The following is a 23,177-nucleotide window of genomic DNA, read 5'->3' on the forward strand; positions in this document are numbered from 1 at the left end:
CAGCGCCATTTTCCGGGTTCGGGGTCTTCCGTATTTTGAAGCAATAAAAGCTTTGCCATAAAGGGATCTGGTTGTCCTAGTGAATTCTTGCTGGCGAGATACTAGCTCGGGCAAGAAGAGGGCCCACCCCACTGTTGGTGGTGAGGGCCACCACTGGTTAGGTAATTCTGGAGTATAAGAGACAGACTGAGCAAGCCATGAGGAGCAAGCCAATAAGCAGCACCCCTCCATGGGCTCTGCCTCAGCTCCTGCCTCCAGATTCCTGGATGTAGGAATCTAAACTAAAGGAGTCATGGAGAGCAACTGATGCTTGGCACTATGTGGCAGGGTCGGAATCCCTGATGAAAGCCCAGGAGAAGCTATTGGTATAGGTGCAACCCACTTACAGTGAAGATCCCAGTATCTTGGAGATGCGGTACCATGGGACAACAACCAATGACAGCAGCAGCTATGGAGTAGAGCTGGCTTAACTCTAGCTGTATGTGCTGCAGAAGTTGTTCTGCTGCCTAAGTCCTTTAGAGTTCAGAAGAGTAGGAGTTGGTATCAGATATCAAACACTGAACTTCTTATATCATTGAATTCTGCTTTATTTTGATTTGAGTGTAACTATGCAGATGGTCTTGTGTGTATAAGAAAGCAGGGTGAGCAAGCTATGGGGAGTAAGCCAGAAAGCAGTGTTGCTCCATGGCCTCTGCTTCTGTTTCTGCCTCCAGTTCCTATTCTTGTATTCCTCAGTGATGAAGACTAGATGTATACTTGCAAGCATAAGATAAGATAAGATAAGATAAGATAAGCCCTTTCCTTCCCAGGTTGCTTTTTTTTATGATGTTTCATCATAGCAGTCTAAACCCCAACTAAAGCAACTTGTTGACTGGGTTGTTTAATATTTAATGACCTTGTTGTTTAATTTTTAAAACACATAATTATATTCATTTGAAGGTATAAAGTGATAGTTCATTATATGTATGCGATGTGTGATGATCAAGTCAAGCCCATCAGCATACTAATCACCTCAAGTGCTTGAAGACAAAAGCCATATATTCTCACAGTGCAAACTGAAAGTGACTTCATGGCTGTGGAGAGTAGTATGTCAGCTGCAGAGACTGGAGAGCACAGGGGAGATGGGGAGAGAAGGGCATAGGCAGGCTGTTGTGGTGTGTCAGGTGCTGGGTTCCGATTGTTGCCTCAAAATGGCAGTAAAGTCCAGAAAGAATGTTCCAGAGGGAAATGCAGACCTCAGGAATGCCCCACACCTCCCACGCTCTCACTACACCTCAAGGATATCCATGAGAAACAAGATGACTTCAGGTTAAACATTTAAGTCAAGTGGTCCTTAAACTGGAGTGAAGGCTACTTTCAGTGTCTCCACTTTCCTGTACTTTCCAAAACCCTGGGGTCCAAGAGGCTACTTGCACAGATGTCTTGAAGCAGATGATGATCTGGGGCAGAGGAAGAATGCTCTTCTCCACAAAAGCCAACATGCTTTCTTGTTTGTTTGCTTGTTTATTATAAAGACCAACAATTAACTTGTCACTAATCTCATTTCCATTTTTGCCTTCCTAAGACTTAATATAAGCCTACTTAAGAAATGAAAATTATACAGTTCTCTCTGTATAATTTCTGCGCAAGCAGAAAGTACAGTGTGACCTGGGGAGGGTTATGAGGGACTAGGTGAAGAAAGGGAGACCAGAAAGAACAGACAGGCAGAAATTAGGAGAGAGGAAGTCTAGGAATAGGGGAGAGAAACAGCCAAGAAGGACTTTCCCCCAAACCAGTGCATTGAGAAGGCTCTAACAAATTCTCCAAAGGCGAAGGCGCTTTTGCCTCAAAATGCAATGTAAGTTTCTTTGTTCTCAGTCATTCCTCCCTTCATGAGGAGCTGGCTCTGTGGCCTTTCTTGCTCCACTTTATGCCTGCTTTCTCTTCCCATCTCTGTACATCCCTTTCAGGCTCAGCCTCTACCTCTTCACCCATTCTCTTGAAACCCTATTTATGTCTGTCTACAGCCCAACCTCACAGAGCTCTTCAGTCCTACCCATCTTCCAAGTCCCAGACCCCATAGCAAAGCATCTGAAACCCAGGATGCCAGTACTGTGTATAGTGGGCAAATACACTGCCATCGAGCCAAGTCCCTAGCCCCGAACTCACAATGGCTGTGCACTTAATTATTGGAAGGTGAGGGAAACTTAGGAAGTGGGGGCCTGGCTAGATGTCTCTGTGGGATATCTTTGAAGGACACCCTCAGGGCCTTTTCTAGTTCTCTCCCTCTGCTTCCTGGCAAGCATAAAATAAGCAAGTTTGCTCTGACAGGCGCTCTCACCAGCATGGTGTTTTCTCTCACCACAGGCTCACAGCAACGAAACAAGCTGACCACGGACTGAAACGCCTGGCTAGAGTTCCCCCTTTTTTCTTTAGCACACTTCTTTCAGATACTAGTCATGGTGGCAAATAGAAACCAGAGTGCAGGAGGGGCAGTCTTGTGATTCCCCAGGCAAGCCCACTTCTTAAAGTGCTCACATCTACACTCACTACCCACGGGCTCTTGGCATCCACAGTCAAGTAGCACACATACCACGGACCTTCCTTTCTACTCAGTCCTGTATCCAGCTTGTCAAGGCCAGACTTGACAGCACATCCCTGCTGCAGAGTCTAGTCAATTCCTGTCACTCCCAGAGCAGTCACAGCAAGCAGCCTGCCATGATTTCATGTCTCAGAAGCCAGCATGCTGTGGCATCACCAGCAACCCACCTGGCTAGAGTTTTACATGGTTGTCATAGTGACCACAAACACCATCTATTAGTCACTAAGAACCAAAACATTACCGAAGAGAGCAAAACTGCCACAGGTCCAGGAGAGACCTTTGGCTGAGCACACTGGCTCATGTTGTTCACATATAGCTTTGCACCTTGGAGTTAACTACAAAATAGCTCACTGAGTTTGACAGACACGGGCAGATTCTTTAGCACCTATGTCCTGGTCACTGACATCTCTCATTTCACCACATGCTTCATTTGCAGTTCTCCTGCCCTCTTTTCTAGGCAGCAACTCCCTGGAGTCAAAGCTCACTTGTGCAGTCTGCAACCCTTCCCAAGCTGATGGAGTGATCCTGTCTCCAAAGCCAGCTCTCCTGCTCCAATGGATTCCTGCCTCCCTGTCTATAGTACTCTGAAAGCAACATAAGGTGCTTAATCAGACAGCCCTGGCCACATTCCTGGTGCCGAACCCTGTCCTCACACATTATGCACCTGCCTCAGAAAATAAGCCACTTTCTTCTGGGAGACAGCGTGTGTTTTGCTCATCCCATCCTTAGCAAGGAGCCAGGCTGTGCTCCCTGCATGCTGTGCTCCCTGTTCACTGTGGGTGAAAGAGAGGAGAGAGAGAGTCACATGGAGAGGTAAAAAGGGAGCAGATAAACCCCAAATAAGGCTGACCAGGGTTGACATATCTGCTTTTTTTTTTTAAATGCTTTCAACCTCGGTTTTGAATGCATCTTTCTGGTGAGGACCCTCACTGATCCCAAGCTACTCACTCCATTAAGTCTGGCCCGGTGGGATACCAAGACACATCTCAAAGAGAAAACTGGATTGTGACTTATGGTAACACAAACTAGCAACTATCATCCTGGACAAAACAGTATCAAGATTTGAGGCCTATCTGACTCACAGGTTCTTTCTGGGACTAGGATGATTTCCAACCAGGTTCAAACAGATAGACAGATGTGCTATCACACACCTTAATCCCAGCATTGGCAACTGGAAGCAGGGGTATTGAAAGTTTGAGGCCAGCTTAGGCTAAAGAGTTAGGCCCTTTCTCAAGAAGAAATAAAGAAATAAAACAATCAAACCCCGAAAACAAAATAACAAAACCTAAAGAAACAAGACAAGGCTCCTTTGGCCATACTCCTCAGCCTCATATTTTTAACTGAAAATTAAGTGTTTTTTTTTTTTCAATTTTCCCCCTAGAAGAAAACTGCTTATTATCCAGTTTCAAAATTCTGACATTGGCTCCAGCTTCACTCATTCATTTTTGTAAGTTTTCATGCCCCAAGTGTTAACTCATTATTCAAAATGTGAAACTCATTATTCAAAATGTATAAAGAGAAATGGGACCAAATTACAGTAAACCCTGTGGAATGAATTCTAGTGTTCTAAAGTATGGAAGGGTAGCAACAGTTACCAGTATCATGTCTATCAAAACAGGTAGGGCAGTGAATTTTGAATGTCTACTGAGCTGGCTCAGCAGATAATGGTGCTTGCTGCCAACCCAGATAATTTGATTTGGATGCAGGGACCCCACACAATGGAAGGAGAGAACAGACTCCTATAGATTATCCTTTGAACTTTACGTGTATGCACGTGCACAAACATGTACACACAATAAAAATGTGTTCATTTTTTTAAAGTCACACTGAACTGGGACAATAGCACATGCCTGTAATCCCAGCACTTTTAGGGCAGAGGCGCAATGATGGTGAGTTGAGGGCAGCCTGGGCTACACAGCCTGGTTCTGTCTCAAAAACAATGCACAAAAATAAACCCACTGTACATTATAAATATGCACAATTAATTTTTATCAATTTTTTTAATTTTGAAAAGAGAACATTGCGATGCCTCAATCTGACTACTAAAATAATATAATGTATTTATTTCCCTTTGTTTAGAACATGAAAACCATTAGTTATATTAATAATTAATATTAACTATTAGTATTAATAAAATCATGAATAAAATAATTAATTATTAAAGAAAAGAGTGAAAGCTCATGTAGTCTCAGTAGAAAAAAAAATTTTGGTGTCATGGAATGTTAAAGCTGACACAGTGAAACACCTAACCGGGTGTTACTTACAGAACTGCGGCAGTCTTCTGCTTCACCAGACTAGGCAAGCACCAGTTACACAGGATTGCATGCCCTGGGAGTCATGGTTCCCAAGCAACAATGCATACTGAGACATCTTGTCCTGATCACCACGGCCCCTTTCTCTACAGTACCTTTCAGATCACAGTACTCTTTGGGTATTAATGAATGCCCACTTCCTTGCTGATCTTTCCCGTTTTGTTGTCATTAAGTGGACATACAAGAGCAAAGGCCGCAATAGAAAGGCACACATGAGAAATCCCAGGAAAGAGGAAAGACTAAGAAAGCAGAAATCACTGTGGTTTCCCAGCAGATGGACAAGCCAAGCCAGCTTCTAGAGGCTTCCACTTGCCTCTGAGCAAATTGTGTTTGCACTTCAGAGATGTTGATGCCAAGTAGCAAAATATGCTTTGCTTCACTGGGTCAGAAAGACAAAGGGATTGTATCTGACCACTTTACGCTCCTTCAAATTTTGTACACTATTTTCTCCTCAGTTTTACAAGCTTGTGACTTCATATCTGGTTCTGTCCCAGGATGCTCCCAACTAATTTCAACTTCTTTTGCCAAGTAATTTTTGTCTATCACTTGGAATTTAGGTGAAGGCAATCTGCTCAGAAATGTCAAACGTCTGCTAAGGCACCACTTTCCTCTCGTAGCAAAGAAAAGCATGAAATGGCAAGGAGAAAAGCTACGAGGAAATCTGTTCCAGTCAAAATCCCTTCATCTCTACCCAGTGAGCAGGAGGTATATGGGCTTTAGGCTTTAGGGAAGGGGGTGGTGCTGCTGGAGAGCACGAATTACACTTGTGCCCCATAAGACTTTTCAGAGCTTTCCTGAGACAGGAAGTGATGAAATCAGCTCTCACATGAATTGGTGGCCATGTGCACCATGGGTTTCCTGTCTCAACTGGACACCCAGGGAGAGTGGGAAAGAGAAAGCAGAAGAGAAGTAGGTCATGGGGAAGTCCCGATTCTGCCCCCTCATGCTTTTCCTTGTTCTTCTGAGGCTATGATTGTTAGCACACCCATCTCCAGGCCTGATAACCAACCTTTGCTGTGGGTGGTAACAGTATCCATGGTGAACATTAATTTTCTCCACTCTTGACCATATTTGACAATGGTAACAGGACAGGAAAACATCGACATTTTGTACACCCTGCTCACTGATTAAGTTAGGGCTCAAATATTGAGTAGATTCATCCAATTTCTACCCTAAGGAATAAGCTGAGGAAAAGATACAGGGTGCAGGCATGGATTATCTAAGTACTTGGCCACCAACTGTTTACTTAGATTAGTCTCACTAATATTCACTGTTCTTGTGTGATTCACCACAGGAGACGGACAGAGTTAACTAGTGGCAGGTGAAAAGTTAAGAGAGGCCTTGAGAAGTATGGAGACTTTAAGAACAACACATGAAAGACGAGACAACACATTGCATAATACCACCAGAACCAGAACCCAGGGCATCACAGTGGCAGCAGGAACATTGTAGAAGTCAGTGTGTAACACTGTTACAGGGCTGAGCCCACCAACTCAGTCTCAGCAGGAAGAGTCACAAGCAAATGGAACAAATAATAATGAAGGAGGGAAAGCAGGTGCTCTCGCCAGCTGCACCCCAAGGGAAGGAACAGGGGAGAGTCTGGGTGAGGCTTGTGATCCTAGCAAATATGAACTCAGAAGGAGCTAGATCTTAGGTATGAGGGTGTAGCTGAGTATCAGACACAGACTTTGTATATACAGGTCCTGGGTTCAATCTATGAAGAAATGAAGGGAGAGAAGGAGAAAAAGGAGGGAGGGAGGGAGGGAGGGAGGGAGGGAGGGAGGGAGGGAGGGAGGGAGGGAGAGGAATACGGAGGAAGGGAAGGAAAGGAGGGAAGGAAGGAGTGAGTGAATTTGTTCTAAGCCTGGATGCTCAGGCTATCCCAGACTGCTGCTGACTGTGACACACTCAGTAATAGTGGTTTTCACATTTACCTTGACAATTCAGCAGTTTTCCCAGGGGGAACCTCCCAGGAAAAATACCCTGGGACATGCAAATAAGAGCTCATCTGGCACAAGCTGGAAAGGACAGTGGTGATGTCTTGATTGTTTCTAGCCTCTCCAATCACCAACAGAATTTAGGCTACTTAAAGTGAAATCCTGGAAATAGGCCTGGTATCCAGTGCATGGCCACAGTTAGAGCAGGCTCTGTGGATATTATGTCTGTAAACTATGAAGTCTCAGAAAGCAACCATTCCCTTGTCTTGTAAGTCAGTGAAAACTACCCTTTATATGGTAGCCTCAGACACCCAGACTTAGACCTTAGAATTTCAGCTACAAGATAATGTTTAATCAAACAAGATGTAAAAAACCAAACACAGATACCCATGCAAAAGGAGAAAGATGGCCATGCAAAAGGAGAAAGATTCAGCATAAACCCTGCTGTGTATAAAGTCTGAGGAGCAATGAGCACAAACTGACCCTCAGTCAGGATGAAGAGCAAGTCTGTGTAGGCCTCAGGTCACATGTGCCATGCCTCCTTATCCCTGACCATGGGACAAACCTTTACTGTGGTCCTCTAATCTCCAGCCTAGTAGGAAACCCTACATCCACTAAAGTAGAGGCCCTTTATCTGTGTTCTGTGCAATAGACATTTATCAGACTTCTGCTTTCTCAACTTCCTGTTCTGCTAGCTTTGTGGGATTCACGGCTGCACCCAGCCATGTTGCCTTTACTGCAGGGCAGTCATCTTCAAACTATCATCCTGAAAGTATAGAGCCCTGGAGTGGCACCCCAGAGGCAGGGCCAGGATAGGAGTTAAGGATGGCAACGAAGGCAGGGGCTCTGGTTCCTTTCCCTTCCTCTCTTCAAATGTATACTTCCTTACGGCACCAAGCACATATATAGCTTGGATCCTGGGCAATTTGCCTTGGCTTATAAGCACACTTCAGGAAGTATGTGACTCTAAAATATAGAGTTAACTCTTGAGTTAGTATTGGAAACATTACAAACGAAAGAATCTCCCACTCCTAAAGAGACATACAATAAGGGCCTAAGAGGAAGAACAGGCAGGGAACACAGTTCTCCCTTCAAGAATGCCAGGACTCCAAAGAATCTGTATATTAGAGTCACACTTGATTAAACACATGCATGATTTAAAACCTGCTGTACTTACACAATACGGAATTGCCTTTTCAAAATGCTAAACACCATTTCTATGAATTATAGGAAAGTAATCCAGAATAAAGAGGCTAACCTGCTTCACAGAATGTGATATACCAGGAGGTCTGAACACAGACAGACACACACACACACACACACACACACACTACTCTGGAACGTTCAAGGGGAGTTCCTTCTCCCAGGAAGAGACATTCTAACTGTAGAGCACACATCCACTGGGCTTTCTAATACCTCACCTGGGCCGAGAAGTCAATGAGCTTGGGCAGCAGCACCTTGCCACCTTCATCACTCTTGAGGAAATCCAGCAAACTACCTGCAGACAGAGCCATGAATGGTCAATGCAACGCAAGCACATGAGCAAAGAAAAATGCCATCAAGGGGTTTTAGGTGAAGTTCAGGAGTGGAGCGCTTATCTGGCATGTTCAAGACCCTAGGACTTATCTCCAGTACTGAGAAAGAAAACTGCCATTAGGGAGAAGACCCCATAAAATGATGGGCTTTGTAGCTCTAGATAGTTATAAAACCTTTTCCTGAGACTGGTCAAACTCAATATCTTTCAGGCTGTTACGCTCAGGGTACAGGGGAAGATGGTGGTATCTTTTCTCTATAGCTATGTGAAATCATGTTTCAGAGAACTAACCAGCGTGTTAACATCTGCAGCTGCCTGATCACTGGTTGGCTTGTCTGGGACAGAAAGACAGGAAGCATGTCTCATGGAAGGCCTTTCCCTTGCAGGCATCAGGCTAGGCTTGCTCTGACTTGTTCCAGCAAAAGTACAGACCTCAGAAGAAGCCCGAGGCTCTGGGAGAGCTGTTATACCAGAGACAAGGAGTTCCCTAAATACAGCGCTGACTGCAGCCCCCACCCACTTCCTCTGGTTTCATATCTATGAGACCTTTTTCTCCCATAGAACTACAAGCACCTATCTCACAGGCAGCTTTTACTTCTTATCATCAAGTCTTTGCAAAGTGGGCCATGTAGCTCTAAAGGAGTTTTTGTAAGAATGTAAGCAAGGAGATTTAAGTTATACACTATGGGGCTTGGCGGGTGCTAAGTGCTTAGTATCACAGAATAGCACTTAGTCCTTGGACACAGAAGTCACTGGCCAAAGTGATAGATAATAAGCACTCAATGAACCTTATTGTCACACTTATAAATGAGAAAACACCTAGCCCTGAGTATGGCTTCTCCGTTATATCAACAAAAGCCATGTAGTTTTATTTATATTTTTAACAATCTCTCTGAGGTGGAGGACATGGCTCAATGAGAATGCACTTACCCAGCTTTGGGAAAAGCATAACACAGGACAGCACATGTCCCCTTCTGGGGAATGTTTTAAGTAAACGCTGTTCTGAATAGCAACTACTAACAGATATCAAGTTGAAATATGTAATATTCATGCTTCTAATCTGCTGGCTAATCGGACTTCCGATGTGTTAGCTCAATGCCATCGTGCTTGTCTACCATGAGTGAGGACCCAGGTATGATCTCCCGCATTAGAAACAATTACTAACATATTGGCTATCTCAGCACACTCTAATCCGACTTGCAGGAGCAACTATTAATTTAGGATTATTACCTATGCTGCTTTCTTCCCTACATTCAATTTCCCAAAGACTTAAAAAAATGTGAGAGTTATAAGTATCACTACCAGACTGACGGTGAAGGAAAAAAATCATGACTGATAGCCATTCCCAAAGGGCTAAGAAGGAAAAATGGCTGCTTAGAACTTCTTCCTCGGGGATTTCACCTCCAGGGGATAAAAACCATTAACTAAATTTGTGTGCTACATAAGCTCTCCACCTCATTCGCATCCTCAGACCCTGCATTAACAATTTAAAGCAACACTCAGAAGTTTAAATCATGCTGAAGAAGAAATCTCAGCCGTTTTAGAATTGTGACTACTCAGATTTTAAGCATGGAAGAAAAATGCTGTCCGCAGGCTATGACTGTGAAATGCACTCTTTCTCTTACTTTTTAACTTTCCAGTACTGAGTATGCTTCCCATTAAAGCTGACTGTTCTCTGCTTTGGGACTTGCCTCCTTTAGGGGTACAGACTCGTGATGCCACTCACCCTTAGCCATGAACTCGGTGATGATGTAGATGGGCTCCTCCTTGGTGACCACAGCGTACAGCCGCACTAGCTTGTCATGTTGCAAGGTCTTCATGAGGTTGGCCTCTTCCAGGAATGCCTGCACAGACATGGTGCCGGGCTTGAGGGTCTTCACAGCCACCTTTGTGCTGTTGTTATAGTAACCTGGGCAGACAAAAGAAAGCAGAGAACTCAAGCACTGCACCTCCTAAATGCAGAGCTGGAGAGCTTATTTACAGACTGAGAAGGCTGAAGATAAAACACACTGTGGTGTTAAATACCAAGGGCACAATGACTGGCAGGCATGTGGGAATTCTTCGTACTCTTCCACAAAATGCTTAAAATTTATTGCAAAATCTAAAAGGTTTTGTAAAACAGTAGTTGTGAAAATTCTATATGCATTTTACCATGAGGAATAATATTTCCCTCTAGTTAATAAAATGTTATTCAAGGCAAAATAAACAAGAAAATTAAAACTTTACAATAAAAGTGTGTGTGTATGTTTGTGTGTGTGTGTGAGAGAGAGAGGGGGGGGAACATGCAAGGGACAGTGTAAAAGAAAATATATCAACACACATTAAGCACTGGTTTTTATTAATGAAATAATACAGACAATTTTATAAAGTGGATAAGTAGATGGTTTTGTTTTGTTTTGCTTAGATACTATGTAACCTCCGTTGGCTTCAAACTGGTGTTCCTCCTACCCCCATCTTCTGATTTCTGTGGTTTGAGTGTGGGTCTCCATGCCAGGCTTATATCACCTTTACAATGCCAACTTTTTAATGTACTTTAAAAGTAAAGGTCTCACTACTTTGGAAACTGCTTAAATGAAGTGCCTAGGTTTAATGCATATTTTTTTAGAAAGCCCTTCTTTCTTTTCAGTAATTTGGAAAAGTAAAAATAAAAATAATAAGCAAAATTCCCCTTTCTTTGTCTGTTTACATAGTTCTCTTGGAAGTGTGGACAAATGAGGTTGAGAAGGGATGTTGAGCTGGTAGTACCCTAATGATCTGCTGGGGTGTCACCTGGTGTGACAGGCCTTTGCAGCCACCAGAGAGTGGCCTGGGAGTGGATAGACCCCTTCATAGGCTAGTGAATCAGCTGTGGTAAGCAGCAGACTCAAACAAGAGTGGCTTCCGGGTAACAGCATTTGGGCTTCTACATAGTTTTATTTATCTTTTCCGTTTTTATTAAAATTAACAATGAATATGCATATTCTCACAAAAGGAAGTATTATTACTATTTTAAAAGTATTTTCAAAAGGAGCAGGAAAAAAAGCATTAATTTCTATGAGTACCCTTAGCTGGTGATTTTCTTCTGACCATTAAGAATGAGTTCTCCGGGTGGGAGTGTAGCTCAGTGGTCGTGTCTAATGCCCATATGTGACGACCTGTGTTCCATCCCCAGCCTTGCAAAGAAAGGAAGGGGAGGAGAAGGAGAGGAAGCGGGGGAGAGAGAGGAGGCAGAGGCTGATCTCTATTAAAATATTTCCTTTTTATTATACTACATGACACTTTATAGTGTAATAAGATCAACAAGTGTAATTAAGACTATGTAGAAGAAACAAGAAGAATGTAGTGGAAATAAGTTTTAAACTAACTGAAGACAGTGATAGGAAAGGTAACAAAAGCTACCTCCGAAACATCACAGAGTGCTAAAGAAATTGTGTTGATTTGCCATTTTAATGTGAAAATGGTGCCTTGTTATGTACCTTAAGAGCAGTTTTATTGATCCCATTAATTAGCCTTTTAAATTATATTTGAGGGGCTCAGAGGTAATGAACACCTGTTGTTTTTGCACAGGACCCAAGTTTGATTTCCAGCACCCACATGGAAGGTCACAACCATTCACTCAAGTTCCAGGGGATCCAATGCTGTCTCATGATCTCTGGGAGCATGAAGTCTGCATACAGAACACATATATACACGTAGGCCAAACATTCACGCATTAAATATAACAAATAAATATATAAAAAATAAATTACACTGAATCACAGGTTCCATTATGAAATTTTTGTTAATTTATACAGAAGTTCTCAGTTATACGATATTATCAGTTATACTGGTAGCAAAACGTAAGAAAATACACGCTTAGAAGTATGAAGACCTGAGTTTGGAACCCTATCACCCGTTTAAAAGCTAGGCAGAGCCCTGTAACTCCAGTGCTGATGGGACAGAGATAGGATTCCTAGAGCTCACTGGTCAGTTAGTTAGACTAGTTTAACGTGCAGTAATTCCCCTGACTCAATAAATAAGGTGGAGAGCAACGAGGAAGATTCCCAGTATCAACATCTGAACCCCCCCCCACACACACACACACACAGAGAGAGAGGGAGAGGCAGAGCATGAGAATAGTTTCCATGACTTAAACAACTGACAAGGCACTAGTATCTCGAATCTGTGATTCCCACGAGTCAGTTAAGTAGCAAAGCAGTAAGTGCTTGGGTGCACCTTACAGTGGCTCGGATAACAAAAGGAAATCCATTGTATTAGTAATCAGAGAAATGCAAAAGAAACCCTCCAAATCAGCCCGCCTGACCCAAATCAAACAGTGTGACAATGACTGTAGGTAAGTTCTGGGGAGTGAGTGAGGGATGGCATGGCAGCTCCCTCAGTCCCTGCCTTTGCTATTTTTCCAGGTACTACTGAATGCTAACAGCAGAGCTTTGTGATGAAATCCCAAAGGTTGATGGAGTAGCCTCCTTCTGAGTCACCACAGGGGGTGCTACACTGGACCCATGCTGTTGGCACAAGTCCTCTGCTCAGGAGAAGGCCTATTGTATATTGCTAGGAACAGGTGGAACTGAGCCCTGTGGACAGTATTCATAGAGCAATGATTCATAAGTGATCTTCCCTACATAATTCATAGGGATTGGTCCAGCTCTATTGTCCACAGGGGATTGATCTCGGTCCCTGGAGCATATGAAAATCCAAGGATGTCTTTCACATAAAATGGCACAGTATTTGCATCCAACCTGTGCACATTTCATGGATACTTTAAATCACCTCTAGGTAACTTAAGATGCCTTGTAGAATGCAAATGCTATGTACATAGTTGTTAGACTGTAATTATTACGTATAAAGAAAAAAAACTGTACCTATTCAATGTAAGTGCAACCCTCTCCCCAAATATTTTCTGTCCAACATTGATTGACCCCACACATATGGAGGCCTGACTGGCAAATCCATCACTCCTAGAAAAACAAAAATTCGTGCACACTTGCACCACCAAAACCGCAATAAGATCAGTGTTCACAGTGGCCACAACCCAGACTCACTCTGACTTCACCAGTGAATGTAGAAATGAATGAAGAAAATTCTATATTTGTTGCATCATATACAAACAACACTATACAGCAACGAAGATGCATTAAATGTTCTGGCACCCCAAAACATGGACAAATTCCTTAAAGTGTCTAATAAAAGAGACAAGAAATAAGAGAATACATTCAGCATAACCCATTAATATTAAGCCCAGACAAAGCTGGACTATTCTGTTTGATACATGCTGTACCATACATAAAAGTAGTCAGAGTATATATAAAAGACACTGCAGTACTGCCTGCATGCACAAGTTCTACTTCCAGAACCCTAGGGGGAAAGTCAGGGAATTATGACAAAGGTCAGAACAGCAGCTGTTTGGGGGCAGGTGAGGCTGTGGTAGAGAAGGGACAAGAGGATCTCTAGGATCTGACAAGTTTCTTCTGTGGACTCTGTAATTACTTTTTACTATCCTTGCCATAGCTTTTCTGTGGACTTGTTACATCCTCTAGAATCAAAGTTAAAGAAACAAAGTCACTCCCACTCATCAACCCGAGAACAATGGAGCCAGGAAACTGTTACATCCTTTGAAATGATGAAAAATATGCTTTCCAGAGGCAGAGCAAAAGTTGCCAGGAAATACTGCAGCTGCTAAAGGCATTGAAAATGCTGATAAGGAATTTGGATTCAGCCATGACTTAACAGCTGTGTCTGCAGCTCCAGAACACCAGCAGACCCCACCAAAAGCCAGTCATTTGAAGGTTCCATTAGAGTCACAGGCATTTGTATTGTTGCTCTAGATAGATTAAAAAAAAAAAAGGCAGGATAATAAAGGACTTCTGTGGAGTGACACTTTGTCACAAAGAAAGAAAACCTTAACTTGAGAAAGTTTCAATCCTAGCAATTCCTGGCTTGCTAAAAGGTATACATATACCAAGGGATGGAGAGTTACCTCAGAAAAACTTAATTGATTTGGGAAGTTGGCTGATGACTAGTTTTCACTAAATTGCCTCTAAATAAGAATGTATCAGCTTGAGAGATGATTTAGGGGGTCAGGGCCCTGACTGCTCTCCTAGAGCCATAGGGTCTGTTCTCAGCACCCACATGGCAGATCACAACCATCTGTAACTCCAATTCCATGGGCTACAAGCTCTTTTCTGGCATATGCATAGTGAACATACATGCACACAGTGAGCACTCACAAACAAAAATAAAAGCAAATCAATCTCTTAAAAAAATTAAAAAGACAGGCAGTGGTAGTGTGTGCCTTTAATCCCAGTGCTTAGGAGGCAAAGGTAGGTGGAGTTCTGATTTCAAGGCCAGCCTGGCCTGCATAGTGTGTTCCAGGACAGCCAGGCCTACATAGTAAGACCTGTCTCAGAAAACCAACCAACCAAAGTTTTTTTTTTTAAGATTTATTTATTTATTTATTTATTTATTTATTTATTATAGTAAGTACACTGTATCTGTCTTCAGACACTCCAGAAGAGGGTGTCAGATCTCATTATGGATGGTTGTGAGCCACTATGTGGTTGCTGGGATTTGAACTCAGGACCTTTGGAAGAGCAGTCAGTGATCTTAACTGCTGAGCCATCTCTCCAGCCCCCCAAATCAAAGAGTGAATCAAACAAAACTCAATTTAAAATTTTCATTTCTTAAAATAAAGCCTCCCAGAGACCAAGCTCTAAGAAGTCTCTTCCTCTCCGCCCTCCCTGTCCAGTCAGATCTCTGGGTATATTAACAACACAGAGGGGAAACAAGGCACCCACAGCAGATGCACATATCACACAAACAAGAGGAAACAGCTTGAGGCAGACACAACTTTTGCTTTTTATCCTAACAGCCTACTTCCTGCAAAGGACAGGTTACAGCTGAGAATCTCTTCCCTAGTTCCCATGTTCCTTGAAGATGAAAAACTAAACCTGGGGGCTGGAGAGATGGCTCAGTTGTTAAGAGCACTTGTTGTTCTTCCAGAGGTCCCATACTCAGCACTGACAGGCGCTCACAACCATCTGTAAGTCCTGCTGAGGTGGTAGGGGTGGGAATCCAGTGCCCTCTTCTGACCTTCTTAAGTATCAGACATTCAAATGTTCCACAGACATACATGTAAGGAAACATTCATAAAAGTAAACAATTCAAAGAGTTTTTTTAAAAACAAAACCATCCAACGATATCTGGGCAACTTTATAGTCTCGCTGAGAGACAGGCTCAGATGGGTGGATGGAGGTGTGAAGATGCCCAGAGGGGTGAGGCAGGGCACCTCTGACGGCTGACACTCACAGCACCTGCACCCACTCACTCTTCTTTTGGCTTTGCTCCCAGTGCTTGCTACCTGCTAAAGTTCAGCAGGATGAAATCTTCCAGGCACTACGGTGATGCCAAACTCACATTCAGGTCATATTTTCTTTCTTGTTCTTCCTCCCCTGCCCTTTCCTCTCATTCTCTCCCTCCCTCTCTTGAAAACATAATTTATAAACAACTAGGCTTCATGGTGGCTCCTAGCACCTAGGAGACCTAGGCAGGGGGATTGATATGAGCTCAAGCTCAGCTTGGGCTATGTAGTGGGTTCTGGACAAGGCAGGGATAGACAGCAAGACTGTCTCACAGATGAATGAATGAATGAATGAATGAATGAGTGAGTGAAACTATTGATGCCAATATTTTAGTAGTGATATTTTGCAAGAATTTCATGAGATATTATGCAGGACTGGATAAGTGGTACCCGGAAGCTCACAATATTGTTTATTTCACATACAAGCTAGCATTGTTGAAACAGAACTCATATGTCATGCTATTTGTCCATTTCAGGCATACAATTAGTCATAGTTGTGAAGTTGTTACTATAAGCTACTTTGAAACATTTCCATTAATTCTTAAAGAGTTCCCTCAGCAGCCAGGAACCTACTTTGCCTGTTGTGGGCATTTCACATTCTATGAGTACATGGAATGATACCCCACCCCCAAGCCCTGTGACCAGCTCCTTCCAAGGGATCATTTACGTTACACGAATACCAGTTTTTATTCTATGGCTATAACAATTGTTGCTTATACATTATTTCTTTGGTAAAGATTCAGGTTGCTTTTCCTTTTGTTTTTAAGACAGTTTTGCCATGCAGCACAGGCTGGCCTCAAATTTAAAGGTCTCCTGCTTTATTCTCATAAATGCTGGGATTCTACAGCATTTTCCTGCTATTATGAGTAATGCAGTCATGAGTGTTCCTGTTCAGGCTTTTGTGGGGCATATTTCTTTACTTCTGTTCTCTCTCCCCCTCCCTCCCTCCCTTCTCCCTTCCCTCCCTCCATTCCTTCCTTCTTCCCTTCCTTCCCACCCCCTCTCCTTCTCTTTCTTAATTGAACTTGTTTCTTAACTTTATTGCTATTTTACTTTGACCTGGCATTTCTCTCCTTTTTTTTTTTAATGTTATTTTATGTGTCTGGGTGTTTGTCCAGTATGTATATCTATACATAATTTCATGACTGGTACCAAGGAGGCCAGAATGAAGGCATCAGATTCCCTGGAACTGCAGTTACTGACAGCAGAGAGTTGCCCCATGTGCTAGGAGTTAATCCATGTCTGCTAGAAGAGTATGTAGTATTCTTTCATCTCTGATATTTCCATCTCTCCAGCCCCTTCTGTGTTCTTTCTTACAATCATATTGAATGCCAATTATCTCAAAATATATTTATAGAAACAAAAAAGGTCCTAAGCCTGAGTGTAGCTTTCACTGAGTTGAGATTCAAGTGTTTGCCCAGAGTGTCAGGATGAAAGATGGATGTGAGAGGAGAGAGGATTTGGGCAAGTACCCATGTTCCTATCCTGAAAGGAAGTATTGAGTTCCACATCTGTAAGCACTGAGCAAGCATCAAAGCAGACAAGGGTTTGGCCCAAGACAGGAAAGCAAGAAATTATGCTCCTGAGTGGCCCAGTGCCTGGCTCAGTGGTTGGCAGAGGCTAGAACCCTTTAGCATCCCCTCCAGAGTGGGACACTGTTGAACACTCACCCATCCAGACTTCCCCAAACTGCCCTGTGCCAAGCTTTTTCACCAACTTAATGGACTCCCGGGGGAACTCCCAGGCATCTTTATCCCATGGCTTCTGAGGTTTGGGACTGATGCATGGCTTCTCCAGTCTTCTGCATAGACCATCAGACTGCTCTAAGGTGAAAGGAAGAACAAATATTAAGGAACGCATGCTGGGCTGCAGAGATGCCTCACTAGGTAAGAAAGCTTGCTGCCAAGTCTTAATAACCTAGGTTCAATCCTGGATTCTCCAACATACACAAACAATAAATGTAAAAAGAAGGAAAAGGAGAAAGAAAGAAAAAGAAAAAAAAGAAGGAGAAAGGAAAAAAGTAATATAAGCAATATAGTCTGTAGTCATGGCAGATGGATGCCAGGGTCTCCTTAAATTCCAAAACCAAGTCCCTTATATAAAATAATGTAATACTTTGTATGCATACCTTATTTAAATCATACTTGGATTACTTATATTATCAAATACAATGTAAGTACCACGTTGTAACCCTGTATTGTTCAGGGAATGACAAGGAAGTCATCTGCATATGCTCAGACAGATACTTTTGAAGGCACTTGGCTGGCTGAGTTCTGATGAAGAACCAATATTGTACATTCTTTATTTTACAAGTGTCTATATAGGAAATCTTAAATAAGCCGTTATTTTTATAATGTCCAACCTGACACCATCTAAAATGCCAATGGGGATACCTTTCGCTTAATCACAACTTTAAAAATTACCAGAAGACAATTTGAAATATTTATTTTATTTATTAATGCTGCCAGCATACCAAAACAAAACCAGCAAAGACAGTGATGGACTGTCACACTTAGCAGAAGTTATTCTGATTCCTGTGTCCTCATAAGCTCAGTGGTACATGGCCAAGAATGTAGTTAGGCTACCCCAGTATTCAGAACAGACCCACAGGATTGCACCCCCTGCCCCTCCCCCAGCACCGCAGTCAGAGCATAAGTGAATGGAAGTGAGAGAGGAAGGGAGGACTGCACAAACCAGACCCTTGTACTCTCCACACTGCACATTGCTCCATGCTTTGGGGACTAAGTAAATCCTCAATGAGCTTTCTCGTAGAGCCACTTAGAACAGGCAGGAGGAACCAGCCACAGTAGCAGCTCCCGCATCCCAGAACAGCCAAAATGAATGCACCTAAGGCCACATAGGTGAGTTTCACCTGGCAGATACAGGTACTGGGCATGAGGCATTCACTTTCTACATTTAAATATTCCCATAGTGCTATGATATGCACAATTACCATGGGCACATAGTTTTACATACATGCATTACACTCAGAGACATGGATCTGTATATCTTGTACTTTGAATATTTACACACATTAAGAGTATGCATTGTGCAAAGATAATATAAACTTTCCTCTGCAGGAAGGAGGGAGCACTGGACATTAAGTAACTCACACCAAGCAAGAAGGCCCTGCCTACCACAGCAGCAATCTCACTGTGAATGTGGTGATAGCCCCCACTTACAGCGCTCTGCTCAATGTTTTCTATTTACCACGGTATGAAACTGTGCCTACACAACCAACCTGTGTTCATCCCCAGCCAAGTACTTGGCAGCTTGCATGAGCCACTAGCACACAGAGGTTATACAGGGGATAGACTCTGTCCAACTGTAGGGAAATGTAAGTACCTGAGCACACTCACTGATGGCTACATTAAGCTAGGGTGTTCAGAAGATAGGGCGAATGAAATGTATTTTCAACTTATAATATGTCAAGTCACAATGGATGTATTAGAACACGTGATCACTGGAAGTCAAGGAGTATCTACATTAAGTTAGAACTACTTGTAGAGTACTACCCATGGCATTACCTGAAGGAAAAAATTTCTATAAAGTAGCATTTGCCACTTTACACTAATCATTATAAAGATAATCTGCCTCTCCCGGCCTTCAGTTTTGACTTACTTTGGTAATGCTTAATCATGTCACTGATGCAGGGAAAAGTGATGCGAGGAGAGATGTAATAGCCACCATTGTCCAGACTTCTAATTTTGTAGTGCTTAATGACATCACCATGCATAGGGTCATAATCTCTGACAGAAAGAGAGAAGCTTCCTGTGGAAAACAGTTAAGAGAAGGCATGTTTATATGTTATTAATAAGGTCTACATTATACCACGCTGTGATAACCATTTTACCATGAAACATACAAATACAACCTCATCACATGAAAGCCCTGCAGCCTTGTGCAGTGATGATTTTAGCCCAGGCACGTGGGAGGCAGAAGCAGGGGAATCTATGCTAATACCAGGCTAGCCAAGGCCTCAAAGGGAAAATACAAGGTACTTTAAATTTTTGACTTGATAAATGACAATAGCAATTTGTTTGCTAGACAAGTAGGCAATATATCACTTTTCTTCTTCACCGTAGTTTTCCAAAATCATTTAGCTGAATAGAACAATTATTTTGAGTTTCCTTTTGACACTTAGGATTCACTTTCATAATAACACAACAAAACAGGAAGTATGACCTGGCCATAATTACAGCAGTTTCCCATTTATCATTTGAGTTGTTATTTGCTATCAAAATACAAAACTTTACTGTCAGAGGGTTTGCATGATGGCTAGGCAGGTAAACAGAGCTTTCTGTATAAGCCTGAAAACTTGAATTCAATCCCTAAAGCCTATGATGGAAGGAGAGAATTGATCCACAAAGTTACCCTATGACCTCCACATATGCACCTTGTCAGGCAGGCATGCACATACGTACACACGTACATGCACACACACACAAGCACACACACACAAATAATAATAACACTAATGCCAACAACAAATTTAAAGTTAAACCATCTAAGTGAGGTGGCACAAGCTTTTAATCTCAGCACTCCAGAGGCAAAGGCAGGGGACCTCTGAGTTTGAAGGCAGCCTGCCTGGTCTACCTATTGACTGGTCTGCCTGTTAAGCTACAGGTAAGTCAAGTATAGGGAGACTCTGTTTCAAAACCAAACACAAATAACCCCTTCACTCCCAGAACCTACTGTATTCTTTATTTTATTCATTTTGGAATCGTTTTTCAAATGATTTTCTGTGGCTATGGCTGTACCTCTGGCAGAATGCTTACCTAGCATGCCAAGACCCTAGGATCTATATCTAAGAAGATTGCTCAAACCCCTAAGCAGGCTTCTGTATGGTCTTTTACCACGTACCCACCCTTTAAAGTTTCGCTTTCTCTGATAAGGAAAGCTCCTGCACTGTTCTCTCGTGCCAGAAGCTGTCGCTCTGCATCTTTCCTTGTTATGTCCTTGAAGAACCACCTGTGAAGACGTGTTCACATTTCATAGAGGTTGCAGCAGGGATACAAAAATAAGCAATCCTATGTAGCGTTTAGAAACACCAGGATGGCCATGTAATAGAACTCACTCTTCAGTTTCTAAGGTGCTGACCTTGGCCACGTAGTTGCTGGGGATGAAGCCTTCTCTCTTTGATGAAAGGGACTTGGCTTTCCACCATTCCCCATGCCTGGAATAGAAGTCAAGGTCAAGAGTTGTAATGGCAATTGTCCTAAGGTCTTTCTTTTTCAGACTGAAAACAAGAGGGAGCGTTCCTGAAACCCCTAAACCCAGGGGTAAAAGTGTATTCCTTTTCATAGAAAAATGTATTTAGTGCCACATGCAAAAAAAAAAAAAAAAAAAAACCATCCTTACAACTTCAATATGGCTTGCAGTGCCCTATAGAAGAGAATTGGCAAAATGGCCAACCTTATCGAAGCCAAACACTTCTCCTTTCCCCAGGTGCCTAAGAAATGTTTTAAAGGATCCGTATAGCAATGGGAGTGAAGGGAATAGAGACTTTAAAATTCATGTGTTATAAACTTGTTTGTACAAATATCCACTTTACCCAGAGATAGGCACCAAGAATAAAAAACAACAACAAAAATAAATAAATAGACCAAAAGTAATTAAGAGAAAGAAAGACTCCTCTCATGATACTGCTCAATACCATACTGACCCAGAGGTCAAAAGGAAGGAGAAGCAGGAAGGACCAGGCCCAGAAGGAGCAAGTGAACTCCAGAAGGGGTGGTATAGAATTGGTCCTTGAAAGCCTCCATGCTTGCACACAGAGCAGTCTGTCACTAAATCTGAGCTGTACCTGTGAACTGCTTACCCACACAGGCAGCCTATGTATGCTGCTTAAACTGAGCAAACTGGAAATGAGAATTATTTGAAATATTTAGACAGATTTCTTTTATATGTAGGGGTATTGAACCTAGGACCTTGCATGTGCTAGACAAGCTTTCTCCCACTGAGCTACCTTCTCAGGACCTAAAACTTTTATATCTATATTTCTTATTATTGTCCATTTAAGTGCAGCATAAGGCTATTCCTGTAACAATCACAACCATGTTGTATTAGATGGGGGAAGTCCTCCAGAGATGATTTTAAGTACGGAGGGCTGTTATATAGCATAGATCAGGCTCATGAGCCAGGTGATGTGATTTCTTTTTTTTTTTTTTTAAAGATTTATTTATTTATTGTAAGTACATTGTAGCTGTCTTCAGACACTCCAGAAGAGGGAGTCAGATCTCGTTAAGGATGGTTGTGAGCCACCATGTGGTTGCTGGGATTTGAACTCTGGACCTTCGGAAGAGCAGTCGGGTGCTCTTACCCACTGAGCCGTCTCACCAGCCTGGTGATGTGATTTCTAAGGATGTGATACTATAGTCACATTGGAAAGTCCTGCTCAGCTACCTCCGTGATTCCCTGTAACTGCTTGGATGTTTCGTTTCCTTGGCCCCTGTGTGACCCTGGTCAGGCCACAGGGCAGTGAGAAGGGAGAACAAGGAAGTCAACACTTTAAGTCTAACTTCCTTTCTGTACTGAATTTGCATAAAGCAGCTCTGACCCTGACCTGCCAAAGAGGGAGAGACTGGAGACCCCTTACTGAAGAGAAGGCACCAAGTGCTGACCCAGTGTCAGTGTGAAGTTGCATCTAAACGTGGCTCCTTTCTTGTGATAGCTTTGTGACCTTGAAAAGTCACTCAGTCTATTCCTGGGAATTTTAACTTTTAAAATGGAACTGACAGTATCTAAGTTACAGGATTGTGGTGAGTATGGGGTGTGTGTGTGTGTGTATACATGTTCATGTATTTGCACTTGTGTTTGCAGGTATGGAAAGAGAGCCTCATAGTCATTCTTCAGATGCTATAGATAGATATGTATAGGTATAGATATAGGTATAGGAATAGGTATAGATTAGGTATATGTATAGACTAGGTATAGGCATAGATTAGGTATTGGTATAGATTTGTTTCCATAGGCTTTGATCTTGCCAAGCAGATTAGACTGGCTGGCCAGAGAGCCTTCAGGGAGTTGTCACCACCTCCCCGATGCTGTACCACCACAAGCAAGTGCCACCATTCCCAACGTTTTCTTTTTTAAAATGTGGGTCCTAGGGAACTAACTAAGGCTATGACTGAGCTATCTCTCAAACTCTACAATGGCCATCTTAAGTAGCATGTCACACAGCCAAACATCTTAAGTAGCATTTTGGCAAAGAAAGAAACAGTGCCTGTCCTTGGTGCAAGAACCAATAGGAAGGGCCCACGACCACACTCAAAAGGGAAGTTCCTTTTGCTCTGCTTCTTCTGGTGCTGAAGCAAGCAGCCTGCAGGAGCTGGGACGTACTTGCTGCTGGGACCTGGACACACTTACTCTTCCAGAACTTTCATCTTTTCTCCTTTCTTGAAGGACAAGTCATCTGGGTGGATGCCATCATAAGGGTATAAGGCCACCACAATGTCACCTTGCTCCTCTGGGTCTA

The 23,177-nt window shown here is 42.7% G+C and overlaps 1 pseudogene across 1 annotated transcript; it reads right to left on the reverse strand.

The window, feature by feature from the left end:
- Window positions 1-8,157: 8,157 nt before the first annotated feature.
- On the reverse strand, window positions 8,158-23,174 carry Gm11787 (predicted gene 11787; annotated as a pseudogene). Its single transcript, NR_165837.1, has 7 exons — window positions 23,069-23,174; window positions 20,778-20,876; window positions 20,568-20,671; window positions 19,322-19,471; window positions 17,371-17,523; window positions 10,091-10,273; window positions 8,158-8,328 (listed from the first exon to the last, which is right to left on the reverse strand). The product of NR_165837.1 is annotated as a predicted gene 11787 (transcript).
- Between the last annotated feature and the right edge of the window lie 3 nt (window positions 23,175-23,177).

The sequence above is a fragment of the Mus musculus genome, chromosome 4, assembly GCF_000001635.26.
Source record: "Mus musculus strain C57BL/6J chromosome 4, GRCm38.p6 C57BL/6J".
In the NCBI taxonomy this organism is placed as follows: Eukaryota; Metazoa; Chordata; class Mammalia; order Rodentia; family Muridae; genus Mus; species Mus musculus.